Source organism: Syzygium oleosum, unplaced genomic scaffold, assembly GCF_021117445.2.
Source record: "Syzygium oleosum isolate NSW1041296 unplaced genomic scaffold, Sole_v2.1 Sole_v2.56, whole genome shotgun sequence".
In the NCBI taxonomy this organism is placed as follows: domain Eukaryota; kingdom Viridiplantae; phylum Streptophyta; class Magnoliopsida; order Myrtales; family Myrtaceae; genus Syzygium; species Syzygium oleosum.
In genome coordinates, this window is record NW_026607540.1 from 746,678 (window position 1) to 759,155 (window position 12,478).

General features: G+C 40.2%; 1 long non-coding RNA gene across 1 annotated transcript; it reads left to right on the forward strand.

The window, feature by feature from the left end:
- Positions 1–2,111: 2,111 nt before the first annotated feature.
- Positions 2,112–5,389, forward strand: LOC130136974 (uncharacterized). The gene is made up of 2 exons (XR_008815664.1): positions 2,112–3,237; positions 5,145–5,389. It is a non-coding gene; the product is annotated as an uncharacterized LOC130136974 (long non-coding RNA).
- The last annotated feature ends 7,089 nt before the right edge of the window (positions 5,390–12,478 follow it).

Genomic DNA, 12,478 nt, shown 5'->3' on the forward strand with positions numbered 1-12,478 from the left:
GGTCAAATTAATTAAAGTCAATATTTTCTATTGCAATAATTTCCGGACAACCTTTCCTTTTGGGATTGTTATGTCCTAGATTTTTATTAATGTTGACATTCTGTAGATTTCTAAAAACCTGCGATACACTAATTTTATTATAGGAGAGGAGGGAGGACTATAACCTATTTATGTAGCATATTCCAATAGATTCATCAATCACAAGTTATTGTTAAAACACTTTCCTATATCGACCATTCAACCGCGTTATTACCGTAACCAAAACGTGTTAAGTCCAATATAATATGATTACATGAATGTACTTAAGGTGTTCTAGCATTGTCTTGTATATTTTATTAACTCTATAACATTCGGTTTCACAACCTAAAATTTGGTGCAATTAAAAGTTGATGTTGACACCTGAATTTTTGTTAACCATTCAAATGTTCATTTTTTTGTAAAAAAGTAAAAAAAAAACAACAAAAAATGTAGTGGTAAAAACACTTATATAGAAAAGAAAGAAGAAAGAAGAATAAAAGAGTAATAAACAGGTCGTGGCTTGGTCCATTGACGGAAGTCAAAGTCCATGAAACCCAGCAATCAATTTGCTAAATATAAACGGTTACAATCCACATCGTGGTTGGCCCTCTCTCCTCTGGCCATGATCCCCATTGAAGCTTCTTCGCGCACAACCTGGGAGCCGCAGCCGATCGACGCTGCCCGCCACCTCCAGAACGCCGTCCGCTCGCCGCCGTTCGCCGCCGCCGCCGCTGCCGACGCCGACCTCATCTTCAAGGCAATACCAGTCGGTGTTCTGTTTTGCCGAGGGTTCCGACTGAGTTAAATCTCGTGGCGCATTCATCGTCGGGGGGATTTCGTCCATCGATGATCACCGAAGATTCTGTAGTTTGATATAATCGACACTGGGAGCCATGGTTTTTGCACATTAAACAGGTGAGATTCTGATATGAAACTCGCACTCCAAGTCGCACGCCACCTGTTCGATGATTTGCGCATGAGACGTCTTGAACCTGGTTTCGCATAATCGGATGTTCGACATTGTCTAGATCTGTAGTGATTCATGTGTTTAGATTTTAGCGTGTTTGATTGGATGGAGATCGATGGCAGATTGAATAAGAGGTTCTGTTTTTGCAGCCAGTGTGTGATGGGGGCCGGCGGTGGCTGTAAGTTGTCGTCAACGGACGTACGGCGGTGGCCGGAATAGATGGCCGACGGCAGGGGTGAGAGAATCGGTGGTAATGGATTTCCAGACGGTGTTGGTGAGGCCTCGGTGAAGAAGCTCTTGGTGCAGGTCTCGGGAAGAAGAAGACCAGGAAAAATAGAAATAAGAAAAAATGAAAAAATAGAAATAGAAAAAGGAAATTAAAATCCAGATATAACAAGAGTCGGGTCGGATCCGATCAATAGAACCGGATCGGATTTGAGCGTTGTGGGCTAGAGACAGGGCTGGGAAAATGGGCTGACTGGGCCGAACTTGAAATTGGGCTTTAATTTAACTGAATATCAAAATTTTGGGAATTTGGGCTTGAATTCTTCTTATAGCCTAAGCCCAGCGAATCAGGGCCGTACTCGGACCGGACCCAAAGGGCGGTCAACCGGCGATTTGGACCAAAGTTCCACTTGCCCGGTCCCTAGTCCATTTTCTAGAATTAAATAATAAAAATTTAAAAATTTTAAAAATTAAGAAAATTCGGAAAAATCCAAAATATGTGGGTAAAGCTAAAAGAACATTAGAATTCACCTAGTTTAGGGTTTTTAATAAACATTTTGGGCTTAGACAAATTTGATTCGAAATTGAATAAGCCTTTAGGGCTTTACCTAGGGTTTTTGGATGATTTTTGTTTTAGAGACAATGCTAGGTTGTTATTTGCGCACTTTCATTTCAATTTTACTTGATTGCGCATTTTCAATACATTAGTTGTTATTTTCCTTTTTAAAATTGTTAGGTAAAAGACTGCCTTGACATTTTAGTCAACAAATAATCAAGTTTAGGTACCGAAAGGGTATTAGTTAAATGACTAGTGTAATTAAGTCCCCATTCCTAAGAATCACTTTGGTTATCAAACACCCATATCACGATGTATAAGTATTCTTGAACCTAGGATGTGACATCCTGAAAAATTAGTCCATTTGGGATTTATGAAATACTGGATTTTATGAATGTACTCGTAGTCAGTTCTCGCCCGGAACTGATTATTCCTGGGATGCTAACCATTAGGGAAAGGCTAATAGGGGAAATCAAATTTGCGCGACTAAAGAAAATTCGATCGTGAATGGATTTCGACCATTAAATCGCGGAAGTGATATTTTGAGCCATTGTTGGCCGATCCAAGGATAGTTAGGGATCGGTTCGCCACTGTTATAGTAGTGAATCGCGGGTGATTCCGCTGGACCACGAAACGACTTGACGAATAATCCTGAACCTATACCGAACGATCGTACCCCTCGGATCAAGTGATTGATCTTCGCGATTTTAATGACAACCGAGGTCGTCACGTACCGAACGAACTTGCACGTGACTCGATTCAGTATCAGTCATGAGTCGATTCTGCGAATTTCCCCAGCAAGCCGCCCGTTAGCTTGAAAAACGCTCGAATTGCGTTTAATAAAATTTAATTATTGAATTTAGCCCAAATTGGACATCGGAAAATTAGGAAGTCACGACGGAACGTTAGGACGACGTTGCAGGGGACACGTGCGAATTTTGGGTGCGCTCAAATCCTTCAGAAAAATTCGATTTGGGCAAGAAATTGAGAAAGTGACCAAAATACCCCTAAGGATTATTAAAGGGCATGTTTTATGGGCAAGGGGCATTTTGGTCATTTTACCCCCAAATTTGAAAAAGACATTTTTACCCTTGGACTTTTTGAGAAATTACAACATTGCCCTTGGATATTTTGGATGAGATTCGATCTGGGCCGTCGATTTCAGGATAAGATCGAATCTGGACCGTCGGATAAAAAAGATTAGAGAAAGGGTATTTTGGTAAATTACCACTTTGGTCCAAATTTGACTATTTAAGTCAAAATTTTTCTCTCTCCTCACTCATTCCCCTCCCCCATGGCAGCACACCCCCCCAAACCGTGAACTCTCTCTCTCTTTGGACCGATCATCGTCCAAGTCGATCGTCGGACCGCCGCCGCGCCGTCGCCGCTTGCTTTCGCCACCACAAAGCCGCGCCGCCGTCCCCGCCGTTCGCCGCCGCGCTACGTTCTAGCCACTTTAGTCTAGAACCAAGTAAGTTGTAATCTAAACCTCGCCTAGGACGTCGGGTATTTTTTCGGACTTGTTTGGGTGCGGTTTAGGGTGATTAGAGGTTGATTAAGGTGTTGATCATGGTTATTGGTGGCTGAGTATGGCTGTTAGTGGTTGTTGCGGGTTGGATTAGACGTCGGGAAATGAGTTTTGGCGGTTAGAATTCGGTAGAAATCGGTTCGGGTTTGAATCCGTGAGGTTCGGGTGAATCGCGGATTCGCGGTTACTGTACCCGCCCGGCTTACTATTTTTGTAGAGAATTTTGTGGGCCGAATTTGAGGAAGGTTCTTCATGAAAGTTGTTCCCAACATCTTGAGGTATAACATACTTTAATTTGAGAATTTTTGGAGATCATTTGAGGCCATTTGGAAGCCCATCTTTGGACCGAAATAAAACTGTCCGATTTACTGTTCACTCAACCTTCGGGTCTGTTCGAATTTTTATAAATTTTTCCAGGCCTATTTTCAAAATACTTCCTTCACGAGAATTGTTAGGGACATTTGTGGCTATAACATATAAAAATTTCAAGGCTTTTCAAGATGATTTGACTATCGAATGAGTTGTATTTTGATGGCCTGAGGGACTGTTCGAGCGAATCGGATTTCGTCTGACTTCAAGTGACCAAAAGAGGTGTTTCCAGTTGGAACTGAGTTTCGAGTTCTTCACAAAAAATGTTCAGCAAGATGTTTTACGCAACGTGTCCAAATTTCAGAATTTTCGGAGTTCGTTTACTATTTATTTGGATGGGATTTCGGTCACTGTGTAAACTGCCCAGTTTTTACCCGATTCTTTGGATGTTTGTTTTGATGGGCGGAATGGAGTTGGTGTCGGGATTGAATTATTGATGCCTCGTGACCAGAATTTAGGCTTGAATGTGTGTTATATGAGGTGATTTGAGGATGAAATGAGGATGTTTCGAGGCTGGAGTGAGATTGATTAGAGTATCGGATATTGTGGGATGGAATTGGCGAGCTTAGGGCTCGATTTAAGGACAAATGGTGTCGGTTTGGTGTGTGGTAGTATGGCTGGATTGTGGTGTTTAATATGCTCGGAAATGTCAAAATTATGCCTATGAACGTGGCTGTGTTTGTGGGTCCATGAGTGGCCTTGTGTGTTTATTGAACTGTGATTGATGGATTGAAATGTGTTTGATTATGTGCACGCGTGGGCCAGATTAAATTAATTGTTGAAATTGGCCATGTCGAATGCTGAGTGAGCATGTTTTACGTGTTAATTGATGCGTGCACGGGCCACGTGTGATGGGCCAGTTGGGTGTGGTATATGCGTGTCGAGCATGCGCATGAGTAATAAAGAAATGTGGTGTGGCATGTGATTGTGGAATTTATGTGAAGGTGTGGAATTGCGAGTATTGGGATCGGTCCGAGGCACGATCAGCTCGAGTGAGACCGGGATTGGACCGAGGCATTATAAGCTCGGGTTCCAATCATGTAGGCTTGTCGCATTTGGCGCGGGTTGAGCTGGGATCGGGCCTGGGGCGTGTGATGCTCAGGTCGCGATTGGGGCCTGAGGCGTGAACGGGTACGCGGGTCGGATGTGGTGAATGATCGCAGTGTGCCTGAGGCGTGTACTTCAACGCGGGTCACTGGCGAGTGATGTGGAAAGTGATTAGTGGTCGCAGTGTACCTGAGGCGTGTACGTTTACGCGGGTCACTGGCGAGGAATGTGGAAAGTGATGATGAGAACGAAAGGAACGCACGACGTGGGAAATTGGATATGCGTGTGATTGTGTGTAATATGCCTGTTGTTTGAAGATTTGGCGCGTGTGAATGTGTTTTATAATTGTCTGGAGGTACGTGATAGCCTAAGTAGCGTTTAGGTTGCAACTTATTGAGAAGTGTCTCATGGTTGTATAAACCAAACCATTTCAGATAACCCGCCTGAACAAGGAATCAGTCACCACCGCCACCGTCAGAATGTTTTGGTACAGTCATGCACACCAAGGATAATTTCGTGGAGTACACCCTGAATGGATGCCATACCAAGGATGCAAGGACTAGTGAGGAGGCGATGAGCTAGTGTTCGTGTAGTACCGCTTTTGGTAGATAAGGAATTTGCCTCTTTTTGATGTATGGTTTTTAAGGTAATCGCAGTGGATGTGCATGTAAAATTTATGGACCCAGAAACATCGGGAAGGTGTAAGTATGTTCATATGTGGGTAATGTAAGGTTTGTAAGTGTTGGCGGTTGGGCGTGCAAGTTTAATTCTGGTGTTCTCCAATTTATTGTCCGGGTTTAATTATTTGTTTCCGCTACGATTGACTCTGATGCGAGACCGTTGAGTCGGCGACGTATTCCTGGGATGTCGCACCGTTCGACTCATGGAAGGGAGGTGTGGAAAGCATTAGATTTGAGTCGGGGAGTGACATAGGGTATAAAAGATGGTCTATAGTGATATGAAAAATTCCACCGTTCTCAATATGTAAAGCACTCTGGTGCTAAAGCACACATTGAATCACATGAAATCTCCAAGAAGGAATGCTCAAATAACATGAAAAAATTTATTGAGTCACCACAAGTACGTCACTTTGGCAATCAATCACCCATGGTACCATATGAAACTTCTTATCCCAACAAAATTAATTAGAAACTTTGTTTCATACTTAATACACAAAACATCGTGTTCCTTTAATGAAATCTCAATTTACAAGTTTGAAAATAAATTTCTAATAGCAGCATACTTCAAATTATGGTAGTTTAAAAATACATATTTCAAAGAAAACCATATTTTCAAAGCACGTATATGGCATTGCATAGGAAACCGTCATCACAATATTTTCTAACATGTCCTTTCAACAAATATAATTAACTCATAGGACAAAATCCGGCTAGGACTCGCATTTAGAAAACCGAGTATAAGATTAATATCTTACTATATTTCTGAAATTTTTGTACCAATCATCCTTAATGAAAATAATGCTATAGTTTATACCAAAAGAGACTATCAAACAAGAAATGCAACTGACTGATGCATGAGCAATAGTTCAAATAATCCTGAAATCATATGATTATTTTCTTCGACTAGGGAACACCATTACCCACTCCCCTCTAGGCACAGGATAGAACAAGTCAAGGAACCTCTACAATAAAACTTCGGGAAAAGTGTCAAAAAGTCTTCAACCTATTACATTGGTGCAAATTTAGTCCTAAACTTTTTAATTGTCCAAATTTAGTCATAAACTTTTAATTGTGCCAATTTAGTCCTTTCTGCTAAATTTGGCCGGAATTGCTGACATGGACGCTTGCCGGCCTACGTGGCACGGGCGACAACGTGGACAATTTTTAATAATATTTTAATTTTAATTTTTATTACTTTTTGTGATTTTTTCTTTTTTTCTTTCTTTTTCTCTCTCCTTTATTCTTCCTTTTGTTGGTAACCATCTACATGCGATGCTCGGCCATTGGCCATGGCCGGGTAGGCTGGCTTTGCCTAGCCATGGCGAGGCCCGGCCGGGTGAGGGTAAGCCTCGGCGACGCCAGGCCTCAACTGGCAGAAGAAGGTGTGGGAGACCTCAGCGATGTAGACGGGGATAATTATGAGGGCATAGTCGACGCTGATGTTGCCGAGGAAGTGGCCTCTTAGGAAGAAGGTGTAAAATTGAGGTAATTGAGGCGGCAATGGCGCATTTTAAGGTGTAATTGTTCAGGTGAGGGTTTGCCAGAGGATGGAGGTCCTCGGTCGAATTGGGTTGGACGTTGTCTTCAACCTTAGGATCACTGCGTGTGTTTTCTAATACCTGTAAAGTAAGTCAATCGGTGCTCAATAAGTAGCGCCTAGCCACAAGGGAAACTCATGTTAAATTTAAAAATCTGGCTATAAAAGAGGAAGACAAAACCAAACTTACATCCATCAATTCCACAAGAGCTTCTTGAATCGTATCATTGGTATTTTGTAGATGCTCAAGATTTTCCTCCCTTTCCCTCATGTCCAACGGCAAAATGTTGTCGTCGTCCTCCAGGTGCTCCATGATGTTCAATGAGCCACTCAATTGTTCCATTCTAAATTTTGAAGCCTGTTTTTTAGCAAGCTGCTTTTCTAAATTGAATCAGGGCTATCTGAACTCTCCCCCCATTCAGACAAGACTTTTCCCATATATCTCAGTGAAATTAAGGAAAAAAGGTTAAAGTCGCAGTTGTAACGCCAAAGAAGATTCAATTAAGATTCACGGCCAACAATCACGCGAACAAGCGCTCATCAACTCTAAAGCCGCGAATTTTGGGTTTAGGGGGACTCATGCACAACACTTGGAGATAAATATATACATGCAAAGAGCTAAGAAAAGGGGAGCCCCTTCTTCAAATAAAAACTTATGACATCCCACTTTCTGATTGACTTTCCTCAGTTCCAAACTTTGACCACCAAAATCATCACCAGGAACCTAAATTAAGTATCGCCCATGATCTGTCATGGTACCAATGAAGACATCGAAGTTGAAATGCGCTTCTCGTGAAGACTTTGATCAATTCAAGCGTGTGTGCAAGCCATGGAAGTGTTGTGAATGGTGGGAATCTTGACCAACGTTTCGACGACTGACAGCCAGTGAAGGGACTGCCAGCTTTTTTTTTTTTTGGTCTAAAGGGACCGCTAGCTTGAACGTCACATTGTTCTCCATTACGTCGAGCATGCCATCACTACTTATTGGGTTCATTCAACCCTGTCCATGATTTTTCGCTCTTCAGGGAAGAATTAAATTCACAATATGCAAACCTAGCATATTAAGGCCTCATTGGAACCTAACTTTATGCATTCTCCAATGTAAACACGTTGAACAAACCCTACATCACGGTTCAGATTCTCGCTAGAATTGAGCTTGGATTCAACGCAGGGTGAAGACCCTGCATTAAGCATTGACATTGTTATACACAGTTTGTTGGTCTCCTGCCAACGTCACAGTCCTTTTTGGCTAGGCGCTGTTGTCACTTCGTTGCAAAGACTCTCACCATCGCTCGTCTGGTTCAAACCAAACAAGTTCCATCGCTGTTGTCCTTTTTGGTTTGTGCAGTTTGTTATTTACAGTTTTTGGAAGTATTCTCATCGTCGTTTTTACATTAGGGTTGGCCTTTTACCTGCGCCTTCAATAACCCAAAAAGTTGGGATCTTTTTACCGTTTCGGTCATGCACATAGCTTTACTTAGTTCATAAGCATTCAACTAGCTCTTCTTGTACTCACAAGCCCTTAGTTAGATTAAATCGTACAAGTAATGAAAAGAAATCGTAAATATATAATACAAAAACCTAGATGGCATGTAGATGATTATTGCATCACAAGATTAGTTAATTCATAATTAATCTGGTTTCATCTAGTGCAGTATTGATCTTTGTTACCTAGATTAGGAAACTCATATTTATTATTTACTTTAGTGCACGTTAATTTGTATGCATAGCTCACGGAAATCCTATCCTGATACTTAATAACGAGACATTGTACAATGTTGCCTGATACGGTTTGGGTTATTTCTTTCCTCATCTTTTACTTTCTTTGTTAATATTAAATTGGATTTGTATTTGTTTGAGTATCCGTACATGATTATTTAGATTTCCATTTCTTCTAAAAAAATCAAAAAATAAGAAAGGGAAGATTGCATGCAAAGCCTTTTATAAAATGAAAAGGTACCCATAACGAGAATTACATCTCTTTAGTATAACCGAGTCCTCGGACTTATAAATCTCTAGTTCGTAGAAGTAAGCAATCTTCCGCGTCTTACCCGGCTCCTAACCTTAGTGGCAACTCTAGTTATAAGAAATAAAATAATAATGAGAAACCAATTTGTCATCGGTAGGGTTTGAGAGAGTTTCTGTGAAGCGTAAGTGCCATCTTGCAAGAGGGTTATTTGCACCTCCTCAGCAATTCGTTAAACTCCCTCAAGTTCACCTCGGGAGGGTCACAACACATTGAAACAAAACTAGTTCTTCAAATAAGACCAGAATGAAGTAATGCTTTGTACTCATAATAGCAAAACTTTTCTAGAAAATGAACAAAATTTTTGAAAAATTTCAAGTAATGAGCTTTCTGCGAACATGAATATTGAGTTATTGGGATGAAAGAGAAATGAGGGGTCAAAGTTTAGGCAAACAAATATATAAATAAAATAAATGATTCTTTAAAGAAACGGAAAATCGGTGTCGGGTGGTGGCACGCCTAATAAGAGCGTGTCGCTTGGCGCTTGCAGTTCAAGTCTCTGCCCCGCTTTGGTTCTTTATTGCCTAGAAGCCCAAGTCTGCTAAGGAGTGAGTCGAGAGCCATGTGCAATATCTCTATGACGCTCTATAAATGCCCAATGGCCTTGCGTAAGGCCCGAGGTCGCTTGAGCTTTTGATTTGTCCATGTAAAGGGGTCAACACATTTATTTCTTCAAGGTAACTTTCAGTTTGAAGATGACAAAATATTTTATGAGAGCTAATATGCGTATTGAATGTGCGGACGAAATATCCTCTACATATATAAGTTTATATGCAGGTAATGTTTACAGCATGAAGGACTTCCTTACTCTGCATATGGGAAAAGAAGATACTGAGTGGAAAGTGTTGGATTTGAAAGAATCTTTTGATGTTGGCGAACAAGCGAGGGACATGGGATCATCGAGGTGCTTGGACAGACCAAATAGAAGGAGAACAATTTGGGCAACATGAATACATTAATATGCTTGGAAGGATCTTAGTGGAGAAGGTGAACAAATCGAGATTAGGAGAAACCGCCAAGTTTAGATAGACCACGCTACACTCAAAGTACTAGAAAGCGGAGATTGAGCTCTAAATTGATTTGATTCAAATTCAAATTAGTGCTCTTTGTAGCCAAGGAATCCACAGAGAGACTTTGTGGAAAAGTTAGATGGGGTTGCCATTTTTGACTAAGCAGAGGGAGTGTCAAGCAAGTTTGTAGAAGCATTTTGATTTATTTCGGGCAAAGTTAATTAATTAGCAAGGCCATTTTGGACTTGGGCCGGGCTGGGCTCACTCTAGGCGTTCGCTAGCACCAGGCGGGGGTTGCCAAGCACTAGGAAGTCACTAGCTAAGGGGCCACTAACCCTTGTAACTGCCACGCGGCAAGTTCCAGTAGGACCAATGCATGTCATTCCGTATTTATTTAAGCCATGAATAATACATACATGTCTGCACATGTCGCGAAATCAGTTAGTTGCATGCCGTTACATCGTGAACATGTTTCGCATTGAAATTATTGATTCACCCGAGCTTGCATTTTATGCCATTGGATTATGCCTTTGATGTTTGGATACGTACTAGATTCTTCCTCGTAATTTGATTTGCATGTCATTTTGCACCTATTAGAATATGTATGTTCGGTTCAATATCTTGATAGATTCACTTTTTTTTATTAGAATCGTATGCATCGGATTCATGCATATTGTTATGATTGAATTCACTTTTGTTATTGGAATCGTATGCATTGGATTCATTGCATGCTGACTGGATTTGCCTTTGTATAGATCCGTCCATGTTTGTTTGATTCAAATGCATCGGACTCATTTATTGCAATTTTTCTTAGAAGAACAAGGATCACACACAACACGATCAGTCGAGCCCTTATTCATTCCGTGACAAGGTGATTTCACCTGAGAGTGAGTAGCGAAGTTTTTTAATGTTCTAAACATAAAAAGAGAACTATACGTGTATTATGTTAGGAAATCTCATGACAGAAGAATGTGGTATCAAAATGGCGATGTGGAAGGTGCTAACCCTTTTCGGCACGTTATCAAATCCTCGGACCTTCAATTTTTATCATTTCTTTATACTCTAGTTGACTTTTATGCTCGCAATCAATCTAAAAATTGATTGGTGGCAACTCTTATAACAATTTAAGAATTTGGATCACGGTGGCTTACCTCGACCTAGGAAGGGAAGAACATAGATGTTTATTGGATTTCTACTCTAAAAATGTTTACTTCTTTTTGAAAAATCCACGAGGGACACGCTATGGTGATTATGTCATATGTTTTATAAATATTTTGGTTTCACGTTCATTGAATTTGTCAGGTCATTAGAGGAGGCATGTCTAATTGATGGATAGACTTTATGCTAAAAAGTGATGATATTCACGATGAGCCCATGATCCAAAATCTGATGCTTATGGTAGTGCAACAGTATAGCTTTTGATTTTTTTTTTTCATAATTAGACTAGTTCCACCATAAAAAAATTGACTGACAAATTGCATTATCAGTTTCGAACGGCGATTTTGACAAACTTTTTAATGTATAAATCAAGGCTTTTGTTTAACTTTAATAAGTGTTTTCTATATTAAAAAAATTCGATAGATGAGATTCAAAATTTTAAATTGCTCGAGATACAGTCGACACTTGTCCCGACGTGAAGAACAAGGTGAAGTCTCGGTATATCATTCGATTTTTTTGCTAAAACTCGCAATATTTGCATGAAAGATTCTTAGTTTGTCTAAATCATTTTCACAATTAAGTAGAAGTTAATTTTCTCTTATTTAAGGAAATTGTTTTGAGAATCCGTGCAAGGCAAGAGCTTACGTGTAGTTTCACTTCATTTTGCCTGTAGGCCTTAACTTGCAAATTTTATCACTACATGTAATGGTATTTCAACTCTAGGGTGGCAAATGAAGTAGCAGTACCTAGAAAGGACTAAAGCTTTTAACTTTTCTCTTTGCTTAACCATTCATGATAAATAAAATCATCAAAAGATTTAAGACTAAATTGACCAAATCGAAAAAATTAGGATCGAATTGGCTGCGGTATAATGGGTCTAGGGCCTTTTGGACAATTATCCTTGGATATCAACTATAGTGCATAGTCGTTCCTTACATTTAAGCAGTAATTTATTTTGTCATTTTTTTATTTACTTGGCCACCCCCTCAATTCGGAAAAATTTGTTGGACACCCCCTTAATTCGTAAGATTTTCTTGGACACCCTTTGCATTTTCAAAATGCACTCTGCCTCTTTGTCAATTCTTAAGTAAAAAAAAAAATTGATCGAAATTGAGCAATATGAATTAGCTTTTTCGAATTGTCGTTGGATCAATAAATTTGACTTTGGAATCAATAAAACTCCACATAATCAAGCAAGAGACACGAAAATAGGGTCGAGCTTAAATGACCCTACCTTCTTGATTAGAAGTACACATATTTCTCTTGTGTTCACAAAATGATTTTGCATTTTTGCGTTTTTGAACATCATCGTTCATCGTTTGATGCCAAATGCATAAGCCCTAACTTAAAAATCTTC